This window comes from Columba livia, chromosome 2 (assembly GCF_036013475.1).
Source record: "Columba livia isolate bColLiv1 breed racing homer chromosome 2, bColLiv1.pat.W.v2, whole genome shotgun sequence".
Taxonomy (NCBI): domain Eukaryota; kingdom Metazoa; phylum Chordata; class Aves; order Columbiformes; family Columbidae; genus Columba; species Columba livia.
This window is the reverse complement of record NC_088603.1, coordinates 159,645,342-159,661,159: the sequence shown is the minus strand read 5'-3', so window position 1 is coordinate 159,661,159 and position 15,818 is coordinate 159,645,342. Positions and strand designations below refer to the sequence as shown.

The following is a 15,818-nucleotide window of genomic DNA, read 5'->3' as shown; positions in this document are numbered from 1 at the left end:
ACCCAAAACAATGCTGGAGCCATCCCTGAGTCCTGGAGAAGTACACACTTGCCTAAACATGGTGCGGGATTATTTTTAAAGAGATACACGTACTCGTAGTGAGTACGGGAAGTGTACACTCACGATTGTGCGAGGGTAAATTAAATAACACACTCGCAATCCTGCGAGGGTTAATTTACTTACACGTGCAAATGTGCACGGAATATTACACGTGCTTATGTGGAAGCATGGGAAGAAAATGATTGTGCGAGGAAATAATTTATACACGTGCTCGTATTGAGCACGGAAAGTTATGCGTGCAAATGTGCACGGAAAGTTACACGTGCAAATGTGCATGGAAGGAAAATACACCCGCGATTATGTGAGGATTAATTTTACACGTGCTCATATTGAGCACGGAAAGTTACACATGCAAATGTGCACGGAAAGTATAAATATACTCGCAATCCTGCGAGAAGTTTTACTCACACCCGTGGTGGCAAGGCAAGCGGAGTCTCCATCCCGGGGGGGCTCTCGTTGGCAGCATCTTGCTCATGCTCTGAGAGACCCGTGACAATGGGCGGACTCTCGACGAGAATCCCGTTTTTATATTGGCTGATCAGATCTGACTGTAGGCATTCTAGAAGCTTCTCTGCACCCCCACACTGGCTGTGGGTGCCCCTGAAGCCTCCAAACATCCCCCACACTGGCCGCAGGTGCCCAGCGGCTCAGTGGCGCCTCAGCACTCCCTTCTCCTAATGGCCCTGGCCAGGGTGCTCTGGGGCCAAACAAAAGAAGCTGTTAGCCTCAAGTAGCAGAGAGAGAGGGAGATGTGCCCACTCCTTCCATACTGAAGGAGGGAGGGGGAGAGAGGGGGGTTTGCGTTCTGCCACTATATATATATATATATATTATATAAATATATTTTATATATATAGGATATATATTTTATATATTATATTTGCACACATTTATTTCATAGAACCATAGAATCATTTTGGTTGGAAGAGACTCTCAGGATCATCAAGTCCGACCATAACCTAACTCTAGCACTAAACCATGTTATTTACTTATTACTACATTATTTACTTATTCGTTTTCATTCCCGTCCCTGCGGATTTGATTCTACCCGCATATTGGTGCCGCTTGGTCCTTCTCTGCAACGTGCTCTTCTGTGCAGCTCTGCACGGGGTGACGCACATGGAGCTCAGAGGTGTAGCCGGGAGGAGAATCTGGTGCCAAAATAAATCACAGGTGATTGCTCAGTGCAACCTACCTGGCTAAGAAATACAACCCTTCCTTATTTTTCGTGACTTGTCATCAGTAGTTCTTCTTTGGGTGTTTTGTTTCGTTTTTCTTTTATGCAGAGCAAAGTAAGGGCAGAGGAGCACAACTCCTCCACAGAATCACAGAATCACAGAATGTTAGGGATTGGAAGGGACCTGGAAAGCTCATCCAGTGCAATCCCCCTGCCGGAGCAGGAACACCCAGATGAGGTTACACAGGAAGGTGTCCAGGCGGGTTGGAATGTCTGCAGAGAAGGAGACTCCACAACCTCCCTGGGCAGCCTGTTCCAGTGTTCTGTCACCCTCAATGAGAAGAAGTTTCTTCTCAAATTTAAGTGGAACCTTTTGTGTTCCAGTTTGTACCCTTTACCCCTTGTCCTATCATTGGTTGTCACCGAGAAGAGCCTGGCTCCATCCTCCTGACACTCACCCTTTATATATCTGTAAACATTAATGAGGTTACCCCTCAGTCTCCTCTTCTCCAAGCTCAAGAGACCCAGCTCCCTCAGCCTTTCCTCATAAGGGAGATGCTCCACTCCCTTCAGCATCTTTGTTGCCCTTTGTTGTCCAAACGTGAGCAAATCCCAAGAAGTTCCCCCGGAGCAAGAAATCAGTTTTTGCCAGCACCTGCCATCATTTGAGGATGTTCCATAGGCAACAGTGCGGTTTGTTTTGTTGCTTCTGTCTCATCAGCAGGTTTTTAATTAATATGGGAAAGGTCCTAGATAAAGCTTTTTTTCTTTTTATTTTCTTGTTTTGCACTTGTTTTCTCACTCCCCATCTGTCAATATAGAACTGGCGAGAGCTTCAGGCCATGAAAAACACCCTGAAGATTAGGATGCCAGCCAGGCCAAGGACGGGAGTTGCCTCTTTAATTACTTCTTTTCCACCTCCAATTCTTTTTGTTGGTCCAGCACCTTTAAGAAGCTGCCACAGCAGCTTGTTGATTTTTTTTTTTTAAACTCAGAATAATCTTTGATAATCCCTGTCACTTTATGCAACACTTTCTATCTGGCAATGTTCTGTAATTCACCCATCACATATAGAAACAGGGATTCTGACGGGGGAAGAAACAACATACCTAAAGCCGGATTTTCTTTTTAATTGAGGTTTCTAACCTTAATTACAGCAGACTGTTGGTCCACCAAACTTTTTTGCTTCAGGAGGAATTTCACCGACAGTATTTTTCATCTCATTGAAAGACATAACAATGAAATCCTGGATGTTTCATTCTCGTTTGCTAATGCAGAGAAATAGCAATTTGATTTATGAATAATGTAAAAGGGATGCAGTAGTTTTTGAGATCAGTGAGCCATTTCTGCTCATTGAAGCGGGCTGGAAGTTCACCCAGAAAGTAGCACCTCTTGCCATGAACAAACTCAGAAAAAATGCATTTGTATGTTATTTTTAATAACAGACGTGACATTTTGGAGCTCCTGGATGGCCGGGTGGGAATCCAAGGCGTAAATTCTCCAGAGAGACTGTAAAATAGAGCTATTTACTAATAAAAAGTAGTATTAGAGGTGGTCTTCCATTCTGAAGTCCTTGAGAGGTTCTTATGGAAAAGAAATAGGGAGATTTGGGGTTTTCTGATTACACTGTATACCCACTACTGCCTCTTCCCACCAAAATACAGCTTTTTTTTCTGAGTAACTATGTAGCGATATATAGAAATGCTGATATTTTATAAAGCATTAATTTGCTAAAATTAATAATAATTAATTAATAATATGGCTAAAATTTGTGATTGTTACAGGGGCAGAGAGGAAAGAGGAATGGTGCACTGACAACCTGTGGAGGTCGGAATGTTATTTCTTTCTTTCTCTTTTTTTCCTAATTTCATTTTCACCCATCCTCATCTTTGCTTTCTCAAGGATGTATTTTGTGTGTGATCTTTGGGTTTATTTTGCTGCTTGGGAAATTACCGGCATCTCCGAGCACCTTTAGTGAGCAGCAATGTGGGAGTGCAGCTGCTCAGCATGCATTAAATATAGCGGCAAACCGCGACTCTGATGAGTTGGATACTGCTCATCTGGAGCTTTGTGATTTGAGTCAGTGTCTTTGTACAGATTTAAAACACTCAGTTTAGCTGAGCGCTTAGCTTCCACAATGGTCTCTTGGGTTTCTGTGAACATTAAAGGACGGTAAAACTACTAATTTTTATGCATTTGCTTAATTATTTGGAATCCTGCAAGTGAATTTAGTTTTGCATGAAAAGCCGTTGCACAAAGCGTGTTGATTGGTGGCATCTTCATGATATGGGTTTTCATTAAATGCCCCTCTTCTCTGTAAACTGATTAGTGGCTCTGGGATGGGCATAGATAGGGCTGCGCATGGTGGGGATCTGGACAATGGCTGTAGGGCAAAAGGAGAGAGGAGACAAACATACTCAGGGAAATTTCATCCTGCTTTTATTTTCTCTTTCCCTTTTCTCTTTCTTTCTTATTTTCTCCCATGGGAAGCCAGATATAGATGGACAGGGATGTGCATGTAGAGCCAGAGAGTCATGGTCAATGGGGCAGAGCCTAGCTGGAGGCCTGTATCCAGTGGAGTGCCTCAGGCGTCAGTACTGGGGCTTGTATTATTCAATATATTAATCAATGATTTGAATGAGGGAATAGAGTGTACTAGTTTGCTGATGACACCAAGTTGGGAGGAGTGGCTGACACACCAGAGGCTGTGCTGCCACCCAGAGACCTGGACAGGCTGGAGAGTTGGGTGGGGAAATGTAATGAAATATAACAAGGGCAAGTGTAAAGTCTTGTATCTGGGCAGGAACAAACCTAGGTTCCATTATAAGTTGGGAAATGATCTATTAGAGAGCAGTACAGAGGAAAGGGACCTGGGGGTCCTGGGGGACAGCAGGATGACCGTGAGCCAGCACTGGGCCCTTGTGGCCAGGAAGGCCAATGGTACCTGGGCTGGATTAGAAGGGGGGTGGTCAGTAGGTCGAGAGAGGTTCTCCTGCCCCTCTACTCTGCCCTGGTGAGACCACACCTGGAATATCGTGTCCAGTTCTGGGCCCCTCAGTTCCAGAAGGACAGGGAACTGCTGGAGAGAGTCCAGCGCAGGGCAACAAAGATGCTGAAGGGAGTGGAGCATCTCCTGTGTTAGGAAAGGCTGAGGGAGCTGGGGCTCTTTAGCTTGGAGAAGAGGAGACTGAGGGGTGACCTTATTAATGTTTACAAATATATAAAGGATGAGTGTAACGAGGATGGAGCCAGGCTCTTCTCAGTGACAACCAACGATAGGACAAGGGGTAATGGGTTCAAACTGGAACACAAGAGGTTCCACTTAAATTTGAAGAGAAACTTCTCAGTTAGGGTGCCAGGGCCTGGACCAGGCTGCCCAGGGGGATTGTGTAGTCTCCTACTCTGGAGACATTCAAAACCCGCCTGGCCGCCTTCCTGTGTAACCTCATCTGGGTGTTCCTGCTCTGGCAGGGGGATTGCACTGGATGAGCTTTCAAGGTCCCTTCCAATCTCTGACATTCTGGGATTCTGTGTTTCTGTCATTTTGGCCTGTGGGATGTAGGATGGAGCCACATGTCAACCCTGCTCATTGCAGGAGTGTTGGACTAGATGACCGTTGAAGGTCCCTTCCAACCCAAACTATTCTATGATTCTGTGATTCTACCATCACATTTTTGCCCCCAGGCTTGCACTTTCTTGTCCTTCAGCATATTGGCCCAACAGGGAGCTAACGGTGAAGATAATAGGGATGCTTCACCACTTGCTGGGTTGTTTTTCACTTGTTTTGCTCTCTTTTTGCAAGCTGGAAAACATGATCTTACATGAGGTAGCTCTCTGGCCAGCAACAGTATGTGAACATCTGGAGCTTCATCCTCGCTTCCTCGCTGCCCCATCGGCAGCTTTGTTACCTTTTTTTAATGCCTTTCCAATCCCTTACCTTCAGTTGTCTTCACTGCTGATAAAAATGAATTACTGCTCGAAATTTAAAAATCTATCAATCACCCTGTTGTGGTGCATGGGATTAAATGTCATGAAGGAGAGGAATTGGGGAATTGTGCTTTTGAAAAGGAATTTGACAGAACTGGATAAGTCTCCTGATGGGGATGTTAAAACAACCGGGACAAACTTAATTAGCAAAGACCAAGCTGATAAAAGGTCAGTGGAAGGTACCATGTGTCAGAGAATTCAGAACTTGCAGTGGAGTTTGAGCTGAAAATCACAAGATTTTGATTGCTTTGCGTTGGGTCTTTCAGCCTTCCCCTGGTGCTCTTTCCCATCTGGAGGTCAGTGGGGACAGAGAAATCAAAGCAGGTTATACAAGTTTGTAGTCTGTAAGAAGTAAATAAGTAAATAAGCAAAACCAAACAAACACAAACCAAAATAACAACAAAAACCCAAAACCAACTAAGAAAATCCCAAAACTAAACCAAACAAAAGACAAAAAACAAACCCTTACCTTCTTGTAGTCAACAATAGTTCTCACTGGTTTCTGCAGACCATAGGCTGCCACATTTAATAGAGAACATATGTTACAACCCACACAAGGTTAATTATGCACCTCCTCATGCTAGATGCATATTCTAGTATAAAATTATTCAGAAATATGAGTTCAGGAAAGAAAGTGACAGGAGAGAGAAGGTGTGTGCAAATCCAGCGATGGATATTACAACTGGTAGGACAAACTGCAGAAGTAGTGAATGGATTCAGTAATTTTTTATATTCTTGCATGGGGCTGGACTTTTTATTTGGAAGATAATGTTGTGTTCACCCATATTAGTTAAAGGGCAATAAATGGGAGTTGGAAAACCTTTTAATGTTGTAGAAGAGAGCAAACTGAACTCTCTATTTTACATTTACATTTGTAAAATCCTTGAGTGAAACCACCTGGACTCATTTCATTGAACCAAGGAAAGTTGTGCTGCTTGTAGCTAGAACAGCACTGAAATAACCCATTAAATATCCATGTTTTAAGAATCAAAAGTGGTGATTTTATGTGCATTTGTATTATGGCCCGTATTGTTACTTACAGGTAAACATAATTTTTCACAAATTTTTCTTATTAATTGTTTTTAAGGTTGATGAATCTGCAATTTGCAGTAAAGCATGTGCTGAGTAGCCATCATTTGCACATTAATAGCTGAAATCAAAGCTGGAGTGAATGCAGATTTGTGGATTTTATTTTGTTTTATGATATCTCTGCCTTTTTGTGCTACTATGGTCTTTCAGTATTTTTTTTTGTGTGTGTTTCTGAAATTCTTTGTAGCTCCATTTTTTGAAAAAGACAACGTGGGAATCCCAGATGCTGTATAAACATAGGAGAAAAAAAACAGCTTCTGTGTGAAAGTGTTTATTTCAGATAGTGGAGGAATGTTTTAAGGACTGTTGAATATCTTGATGTTTTAAGAGAGGAAGGGATAGGTTGCAAAAAGGGGCATTGCAAGTGGGAAATACTGTCTTAAAAGATAATGGGGAGCAAGTGGAAGAATCATAGAATCACAGAATCATTTCAGTTGGAAGAGACACTTAGGATCACCGAGTCCAACAATAACTCTGGCACTAAACCGTGTCCCTAAGAACCTTGTCTAAACACCTTTTAAACACCTTCATTGACGGTGACTCCACCACTGCCCTGGGCAGCCTGTTCCAATGCTTGACAACCCTTTCCAGGAAGAATTTTTTTCCTAACATCCAATGTAAACCTCCCCAGGCACAACTTGAAGCCTTTCCTCTCATCCTATCACTTGCTACTTGGGAGAAGAGACCAACGCCCTCCATGCTGCAAGCTCCTTTCAGGCAATTCAGAGATCAGAAGGTCTCCCCTCAGCTCCTGTTCTCCAGCTGAACCCCCCAGGTCCCTCAGCCGCTCCCATCACACTTGTGCTCCAGCCCCTTCACCAGCGTTATCACCTCCTCTGCACTCTCTCTAGTACCTCAATGTCCTTCTTATGATGAGGGGCCCAAAACTGAACACAGTTTTCAAGGTGGGGCCTCACGAGTGCTGAGTACAGTGGTACAATCACTTCCCTAGTCCTGCTGGCCACACTATTCCTGACACAAGCCAGGATACTGGTGGCCTTTTTGACCACCTGGGCACACACTGGCTCATGTTCAACTGCTGTCACGAACACCCCCAGGTCCTTTTCCCCCAGGCACTTTCCAGCCACTCTTCCCTGAGCCTGTAGCGCTGCCTGGGGTTGTTGTGACATAAAAAGAGCAGCAGCAAGAAGCCACAGTATTAGTTGTTCTGTTTGACTTTGAAGCATCCTCTGATGGACCATGTTTCCTACGTTGTTCCTACCTGGTTGGATGAAGCTTGGTCTGGAATCCAGAGCCTTGACTTACCTTCACGTGCTTGTTTGGATCTGCAAGGCTGAACTCTGTCTTTTCCTCTTTTTGGGGACTCCCTTCGCTGGGTGTCCCTTGAGCTGTTGCTCATGTACTGCCCAGCCTGATGAAATCTCTTCTGGAGCATTGGGTCAGCTGTAAAATGAATAAAATGAAATGATGGTTTTATATACCATCTTTCAGGCTCCAAGTGTCCTATGACACTCGTCAGAGCAGTGAGCTCAAAGCTCTTGTGCTGAAAACCAGAGCAGCAACCCTCAACTTGGGCATGGTGGGTTTTGACAGATGGAAAAGACCTAGCGGGGTCCCAGGCTGGTGTCCAAGAGCATAGACCTTTCCAGTGGCATATTCTTCACCATCTGGCCATGTGTCCTGTGTCAGTGTTTGTTTGTTTGTTTGTTTTGTTCTTCTACTGTCTATCTCTATATCTTTCTAGGAAAATGAGTAGGAGATCAGGGTTCGTCGATTGGTTTGGATGGTGGACTGGGACTTCTTATTTGGATTTAGTTCCTTGTTTGTGGATCATTTAGGGGCCTCAGGCACGAACATGAAATAAAAATGAGAGTGCCCTTGAGGTATGAGGGCAGGGTGGGAAGATCTCCTTAGGTAGAGCATGAACCTTTGTTGGTGAAAGACAATCAGAAACATGTGGAGAGGAGTTGGTTTAAAAATGGGAAGTTTGGTAAAGATGGCAGTGAAGGCACTTGCTGTGACAGGAGCAGAGCTGGAGATGGGTTTGGCAGTGGGAGAGTCCTGCTGATGGGAACCACTTTGAGTTGTTCAGCCTGGAGAAGAAAGGCTCTGGGCAGACCTTATTGCAGCCTTTCCATTTTTAAAAGGGGCCTGTGAGAAAGATGGGGACAGACATTTTAGCAGGGCCTGTTACCATAGGACAAGGGGTGATGGTTTTAAACTAAAAGAGGGAGATTCAGGCCAGACATGAGGAAGAAATTTTTTACACTGAGGGTGGTGAGAGCCTGGCTCAGGTTACCCAGAGAGGTGGTGGATGAACCATCCCTGGAGACATCCCAGGCCAGGCTGGACAGGGCTCTGAGCAACCTGAGCTGGTGAAGATGTCCTGCTCATGGCAGGGGTGGCACTGGATGAGCTTTGAAGGTTCCTTCCAACCCAAACCACTCTATGATTTTATAACCCAGTTGTGGTTCTGCATGGTGTTTTCCAAGCGGGGACCGTCCTGCTCTCCTGATGTCTGATCCATCACAGAGAGCCATCTTCTCCCCTGTCCTGCCTGTGCACTGTGGTTCCTCTTGACTTTGAGGCACATTTGGGTCGATCTGGTGATACATCTTTCATGAATCACATTTTGCCTCTTTTTTCATACAGCTGCATTTTAGGGAGTTTTGTCTGAGAACAGTGTTTCTCTGATCCTTGCAGATACAGATGTTGGGATCCTTATGCACCTTTACACAGAGAGATACAGAAAGAATGACAAGCCTGTACTTTCTTTCCATTTTACCTCTGCTGTAAATTCAAACTGTATGTAACAACATCTATTTTCCAGGTCCCAGAGCTGCTGTAATGAAGAACACCAGCAGGAATTTATAAGCCACAACCTAAAATAGGATCAGTCTTCACAAATTTTCTAAGTTTTCCCCTTCTAATGCTGTATTTATTACACTAGATAAGCGTCTTACATTTTTTTTTTCTGTAAGAGAATTTTGTTTGTAGTTGTGCTTTACTGGAAGAAACACTCTACTAGGTGAGGTACCAAGAGTATTGTAAACTCCCATTATCAAACAAATTTTGTGCAAAGACAAGGAAGATGTATGTTTGTAATACAATAATTTAGTTAGAGCAGCACTAATGCAAAGTTAAACATGGTTGTTTCTTTGTATTCTGTTTCTAAATTAAAACAAACAAACAAACAAACAAACAAAAGCAATTATCAGAAAAACCCTGAGAAACAAAAGAACTCCTCTTTTAATATTTAATGGAGAAGATTTATTTGTATAATTTAAACATTTCCACAAAGACAGAAGCAAGGGTAGAATGTAAATCACTCTTGGGGAAGAGCATGATTCCTTTTTGATTGATTTCGGATAGAAAAGCCGGCATGTTGGTAGATGCTGCTGTTAACTCCAACCACCGGTTCAAGACAAGCCTCCAGAAGACACATTACTGATCTAGAGATCATGGCTTGGAAACCCTGACAAGCTTAGTGGCAAAGGAGACTTTTTATTTCCTGGATTCATGTGACATAAGCTCATAATTTTCTGCTGAACATCAGTTTTTTGCTTAATTTGCCTTTGCTGCTGCGAGGACCAAAGACCAACGTTCTGGATGGAAGTGAAGCAGGAATGCTGTGCTAGGAGACTGTGTATACAAGTGATTTGGGGTTTTGGGGAGGATCTGGAGCAAAATGATGTTTCTTTCTTTTAAGAGCTCTGTTTTTTTCGTGCTAAGGAACAGGTTCCAAAAGTGGTCACAGTCATCTGGGCTGAAATAATTTCTTATCCTTTCTTGTTATATGGAGATTTACGGAGCTTTTCAGTGTCCATCCTCTGTTTCCTACTTCGCACTGGTGGAAGGAATAGATATATCTTTGATACAGAGCAGCTCTGTCCCATCTGTACCCAGGGGAAACAATGGTTTTGCAGGAGAAAAGTGCTGACCATTGCCTTCAAATTAATTTATTTTGAAAAAAGGTTTATTTGGCAGCCTTTCCACACTGGGACATGCTCGGGACCTGTCACGGTCCGTTCAGCGATGGACTCGTGATGGTTCTTTTACCTTGATCTCACAGCGCAAAATTAAGGTGACCAAAATGCCAAGGGGTTATGATTCAATCAAGCAGTGTTACTTTATTCATTTGCCTATAAGCAGCATGCGACAGAGAGAGAGAGAGTAAGAAAGAGAAAGGGGAAAGAAACGGGCAAAAGTAAAGGAAAAGATGAGAAATGAGGTTGCGTTTATCACCAGTCCAGTTCCAGAAGCTCCGTCTGGTCTCCGGTCCCGTGGAGTCCTGCCGGTCCTCCGTCGTGGTTTGGGATCCTCTGGTGGGAAGATCTTCAACGGTGTCCATTCTGGAGTCACCTTTTATGCTTCTTCACCCCGCTTTGCTCCCACTGTTTTAGGCCAGTCTCCGCCTTGATTCCGCAACCCAGGCTCATACTGTGCAGGCTTGAAAGATTCACACTTTCTTTCGCCAACGCTTATGTGTCCAGCATTCGGAGGTCTTTCTCTGGTCCATTGGGTGACCTCGGGACCCTTGGTGAGCTTCTGGGCATGCTTCTTTTCGTTGGCCGTTGTTTGAGGTAACAGGTGAGGGACACGTGTAACTGAAGCAGCAGGTGAGAACACATTCTTCTGGAGGGTGGCTATCGTTTCTGGGTCGAAGAGACCCTCATAACAATAGCTTTCAGGAGGCGGGGGCTGGTTTGGCTGGAGAAGCAGGCAAAGTCCACACAACAGCCATTATTAGCAGGAGCCACCCCGTATCGGAGAAACAGTTCAATACAATGCTTCTCCTCGGGCCTCTCTCCAAGTCATTGTCCATCTGTTCTTTCGGTCTCAGCTTCAGTTCTCTAAGTTCTTGATGGCGATATTCAGGCAAATACTGCTCCATCTTCAGACCGACTCTCACAGGACCCAACACTCCTACCCTTTCTGACTTGCATAACTGAACTCTGACACTGAATTTAAAGAGCATCCCAAGATGGAGTTTGAAGACCATGCTATTAAAAAAAAAAAGGTGGGAGGAAGAGTGAGGGAAGAAGCAGCAGCATCTCAAAGGCCTTTGCTTTCTTTTTCATAGACACTCATAAATTAGTTGAAAATTGGGCAAGTTTCAAGATGCTGGAGTTGACAGGGGATGATTTATCAAAAGATGAGAGTCACTGGGCTTCCTGAGAACTGGTTGCTTCAGGGATATTTTTTAAATTGTTTCTATTTTTATTACTTGCTAAAATACGTAAGGTGTGTTCATGTGTGGTTTTTGTGCATCAAATGAAGATCTGTCAATGCAAGCTCAGGGCTTTGTGCCTGCAAGGTGCCTCAAAGAGGACACCTGAATTAAGCAGCTAATTTAGAATCAGTAACGAAGGCAAGGCATGAGGAGGGGAAGCAAAGGCAGAGAAGTGAAATTAATAGGCTGGACAGAGATGGGAGAAGCTGTTTGTCACATTTGCAATCAGCCTGCTGCCCTGCAAAGAGAGTTACGGAAATCCTGGAGAAACTTGATCCAAAAAGAAAACTGATTTGTGTCCCGAATCCATTTGTTTCTTTCAAAATAATGTTGGGCTACCAAAGAATAATCAAGCTAGCTCAGCTCTGATCAGGAGCATCAGCAGCAGAGTCATCGCCCTGGAGATGATGTTGTTGAAATAGCACCTAGATGCTAGTGAAGATGGTTTTAAACTAAAAGAGGAGAGATTCAGGCTAAACATGAGGAAGGAATTTTTTATAATGAGGGTGGTAAAACACTGTCCCAGGTTGCCCAGAGAGGTGGTAGATGCCCCATTCCTGGAGACATCCCAGGCCAGGCTGGACGGGGCTCTGAGCAACCTGATCTGGGTGAAGAGGTCCCTGCTCATGGCAGGGGTGGGACTGGATGAGCTTTGAAGGTCCCTGCCAATCCAAACCATTCTGTGATTCTGTGATGCTACAGACTTCACAGCCATGTAAAGGCTGGGTGACACTGTGTGACACCACCCGACATCTCTTCTATCTCACCCAGAAAATCCACCAAGGCAGTTACGGTCCTTGCATTCATGTATGCACTGAGCTTTGCCACTGAGAGCAGCTCCAGTGATTTCAGTGGCAGCTGAGAAGCAGGTGATAAAGCCAGAAGGAACCACTCTCGTTATCTAGTCTGATCTTTTATATAGCAAATACTTTGTCTTTTTTTCTTCAGTTATTTTCCCACTGAACTACAGCATATCATTTAAGTGGGGGAGAGAAAGCTATACTTAGACTATCCTTCACTGATTTTTTTTTTTTTCATTTTAAATCTCCACAGTAGATTCACAATATCACAGTATCACAGTATGTTTGGGATTGGAAGGGACCTCAAAAGATCATCTAGTCCAATCCCCCTGCTGGAGCAGGAACACCTAAGTGAGGTCGCACAGGAACATGTCCAGGCGGGTTTTGAATGTCTCCAGAGAAGGAGACTCCACAACCTCCCTGGGCAGCCTGTTCCAGTGTTCTGTCACCGTTACTGAGAAGAAGTTTTTTCTCAAATTTAAGCGGAACCTCTTGTGTTCCAGCTTGATCCCATTACCCCTTGTCCTATCATTGTTTGCCACCGAGAAGAGCCTGGCTCCATCCTCATGGCACTCACCCTTTATATATTTATAAACATTAATACGGTCCCCCCTTAGTCTCCTCCAAACTAAAGAGCCCCAGCTCCCTCAGCCTTTCTTCATAAGGGAGGTGCTCCACTCCCTTAACCATCTTTGTTGCCCTACGCTGGACCCTCTTCAGCAGTTCCCTGTCCTTCTTGAACTGAGGGGCCCAGATTTTTCCAATAGGAATGATCCCTCTTGATGGAAATTATCACCTGGTTTCTGTTTTGTCACAAAGTTCAACCTATGCTAAGTTGGCTTGTTTGGCTAATCAAAGAGACAGCTAAAGATTTTTTTTTTTTCCATATGATGATGGTGGGTATATCAACACGGCATGGTTATATCATGGCAATGATGCTGGTGAGGAGTCTGGAGAAGAAGTCTTATGAGTAGCAGCTGAGGGACCTAGGGGGTTCAACCTGGAGAACAGGAGCTGAGGAGAGACCTTCTGATCCCTGAACTGCCTGAAAGGAGCTTGGAGCATGGAGGGGGATGGTCTCTTCTCGAAAGTAGCAAGTGATAGAATGAGACGAAGTGGCCTCAAGTTGCACCAGGGAAGGTTCAGATTGGATATTAGGAAAAATTTCTTTATGGAAATATCGTCAAGCACTGTAACAGGCTGCCCGAGGCAGTGGTGGAGTCACCATCCCCGGAGGTGTTTGGAAGACATGTATATGAGACTTCTAGGGACATGGTTTAGTGCTAGATTTAGGTTATGGTTGGACTCAATGATCTTGAAAGTCTTTTATAACCAAAATTATTCTATGATTGAGATGGGATTGATCAAAATCCACCTTTTGGTTAAGCTAAATGTATCACAGTCATGAAAAAAACTCTGGATTTCCAATATTTGAATAGTTCTCTAGATTCTTTTTTGATGCTTGGCAGTAGAGTTGGACCAAATGTGACCATGACTGGGTGAAGCACTAAGAAGTGCTGAAGTGTCCTTTCCATGTCAGCAACCTGTTGGCACAACATTTTTAACCAATTCTACTGATCCTTACATGACTGTTTCTACAAAGTCATTGGTAGAAGTGACTCAGGGCCAGTAAGAATCCTTCCCCGCTGGACTTCTCATAGAATCATAGAATAGTTTGGGTTGGAAGGGACCTTCAAAGCTCTTCTAGTCCAACCCCTGCCATGAGCAGGATCATCTTCAACTATGTTTGGTTGCTCAGAGCCCTGCCGAGCCTGACCTTCCTGTTCTGGAACCATGTCCCATCTCTGGTAAATACATGCATGCAATTATAGCCTCATATCTTGTGGTCGATGAGGTTTTATTCTGGGATATGTTGGTTTTATCTGGTCACTCAAGATAGTGCTCTGCTTTGTAGGCTTTGATGTTGTCACCTTTATCAGTGTAACTTGTGATGTCATTGAGAAAAACAAGTCACTGAGTTCAATAAGCCATAGTTTCCATAGATCCATACTGATTTGAATATTTAACAACCATTTATCATGGCTGAGCATTAGATTACCAGAAGTTGTACAACCAATGCATTGGGCCATCTCTTGCTGGAGAGAAACTGAGAATTAAATTGTCCACTGCATCAGGAAATTGTAATATTCTCCTTCAATAATTTAGTCCAACATGAGCTGGTTTTTCCTTTCCTTTCCTTTCCTTTCCTTTCCTTTCCTTTCCTTTCCTTTCCTTTCCTTTCCTTTCCTTTCCTTTCCTTTCCTTTCCTTTCCTTTCCTTTCCTTTCCTTTCCTTTCCTTTCCTTTCCTTTCCTTTCCTTTCCTTTCCTTTCCTTTCCTTTCCTTTCCTTTCCTTTCCTTTCCTTTCCTTTCCTTTCCTTTCCTTTCCTTTCCTTTCCTTTCCTTTCCTTTCCTTTCCTTTCCTCTCCCTCTCCCTCTCCCTCTCCCTCTCCCTCTCCCTCTCCCTCTCCCCTCCCCTCCCCTCCTTCTTTCTTTTATTTTCGTTTTTTCCTTTTCTTCGCCCCCCCCCCCCCGCCATTTCATTTCTTTTCCTGGATTTGTTATTGGGCTGGCAGACCATTACTGAACACCCTATTATCTGTTTTACCCTTTAACTTTGATTCACCGTCAGCTTTTCTTCTGGAATTTCCTTGATTTCTTTCAAATGGTGTCAAAAATCAGCACTAATGAGACAAATCACTGCTTGCCCTGCTCTTTCACAGTGTTGGTGCTTATGTTACCAATGCTTGCTGGATTTAATGACATCTGAGCTGCTATTTTCGAACTTTGCTGAGTAACTGATGGGGTGGACAATAATTTCCACCGGCTTTCAGTCAAATTTTATATTTGAATGCTTTCCAGAGATTTTCCAAAGGTAGAAAAAAGTTACAAACATTCTTGATTTTGGGAAATTATTTATGAGTTCAGTCTTTTCCAGTCCTGCCCTGCACCAGCTGAATTGTTTTTTGTTGTTGGGGTGTGTGCGGTATTTTTTGAGGGTCTGGGTTTTTTTTTTTGTAGCTGTTTGTTTGGTTTTCCTTCTTTTTTTCCAGTTCATATCTGAGCATTGAGTTTTGAAGTGTTTTGGACTGTTCTTCCCTAAATGAGAGTTGTAGACATCCAGGAAGATGTAGCCATGAAATTCGTACACGTTGTCGATATTTTTATAAGCTCACTCACATCCAGTTTTCCCTTCTCTTCTTCCACTTTATAAAACAGACCTTTTTAAACCAGCAAGGGTTTATATTACTGATGTAGGTTGGATTTTTTAATGCTGCTTTTTTTTTTATTAAGTGAACGAGTCACGATTACCTAAGCAGCCACTAATTTTCATTTCTTTGATCAACTCCTTTATATCAAGATGAGGTCTAACGTAAAATTCCCTTGAGCAGTGCAGAATGCTTTCTGAGGTAGAAAAATTGTCAGCTGTAATATTAAATAATTCTAAGGATGTTTTAGTCCTGCCAGCAGGAGTCTTCAAGCATATGCCAGTCAGACTGAAGTCCCTTCAG

General features: G+C 43.6%; 1 protein-coding gene across 39 annotated transcripts in view; it reads left to right on the top strand.

Moving 5' to 3' along the window:
• The window catches only part of TSNARE1 (t-SNARE domain containing 1), a 540,792-nt gene that overhangs the window by 88,918 nt on the left and 436,056 nt on the right, over positions 1-15,818 (top strand). For 7 of the 39 annotated variants that reach the window (XM_065054566.1, XM_065054552.1, XM_065054553.1 and 4 more), the window contains exon 3: positions 3,022-3,064. The exons of the other annotated variants lie outside the window; for them this stretch is intronic. The gene's annotated coding sequence lies outside the window, so the exon portion shown is untranslated. The remainder of the gene's footprint in view (positions 1-3,021; positions 3,065-15,818) is intronic. 39 annotated transcript variants of the gene reach the window in all.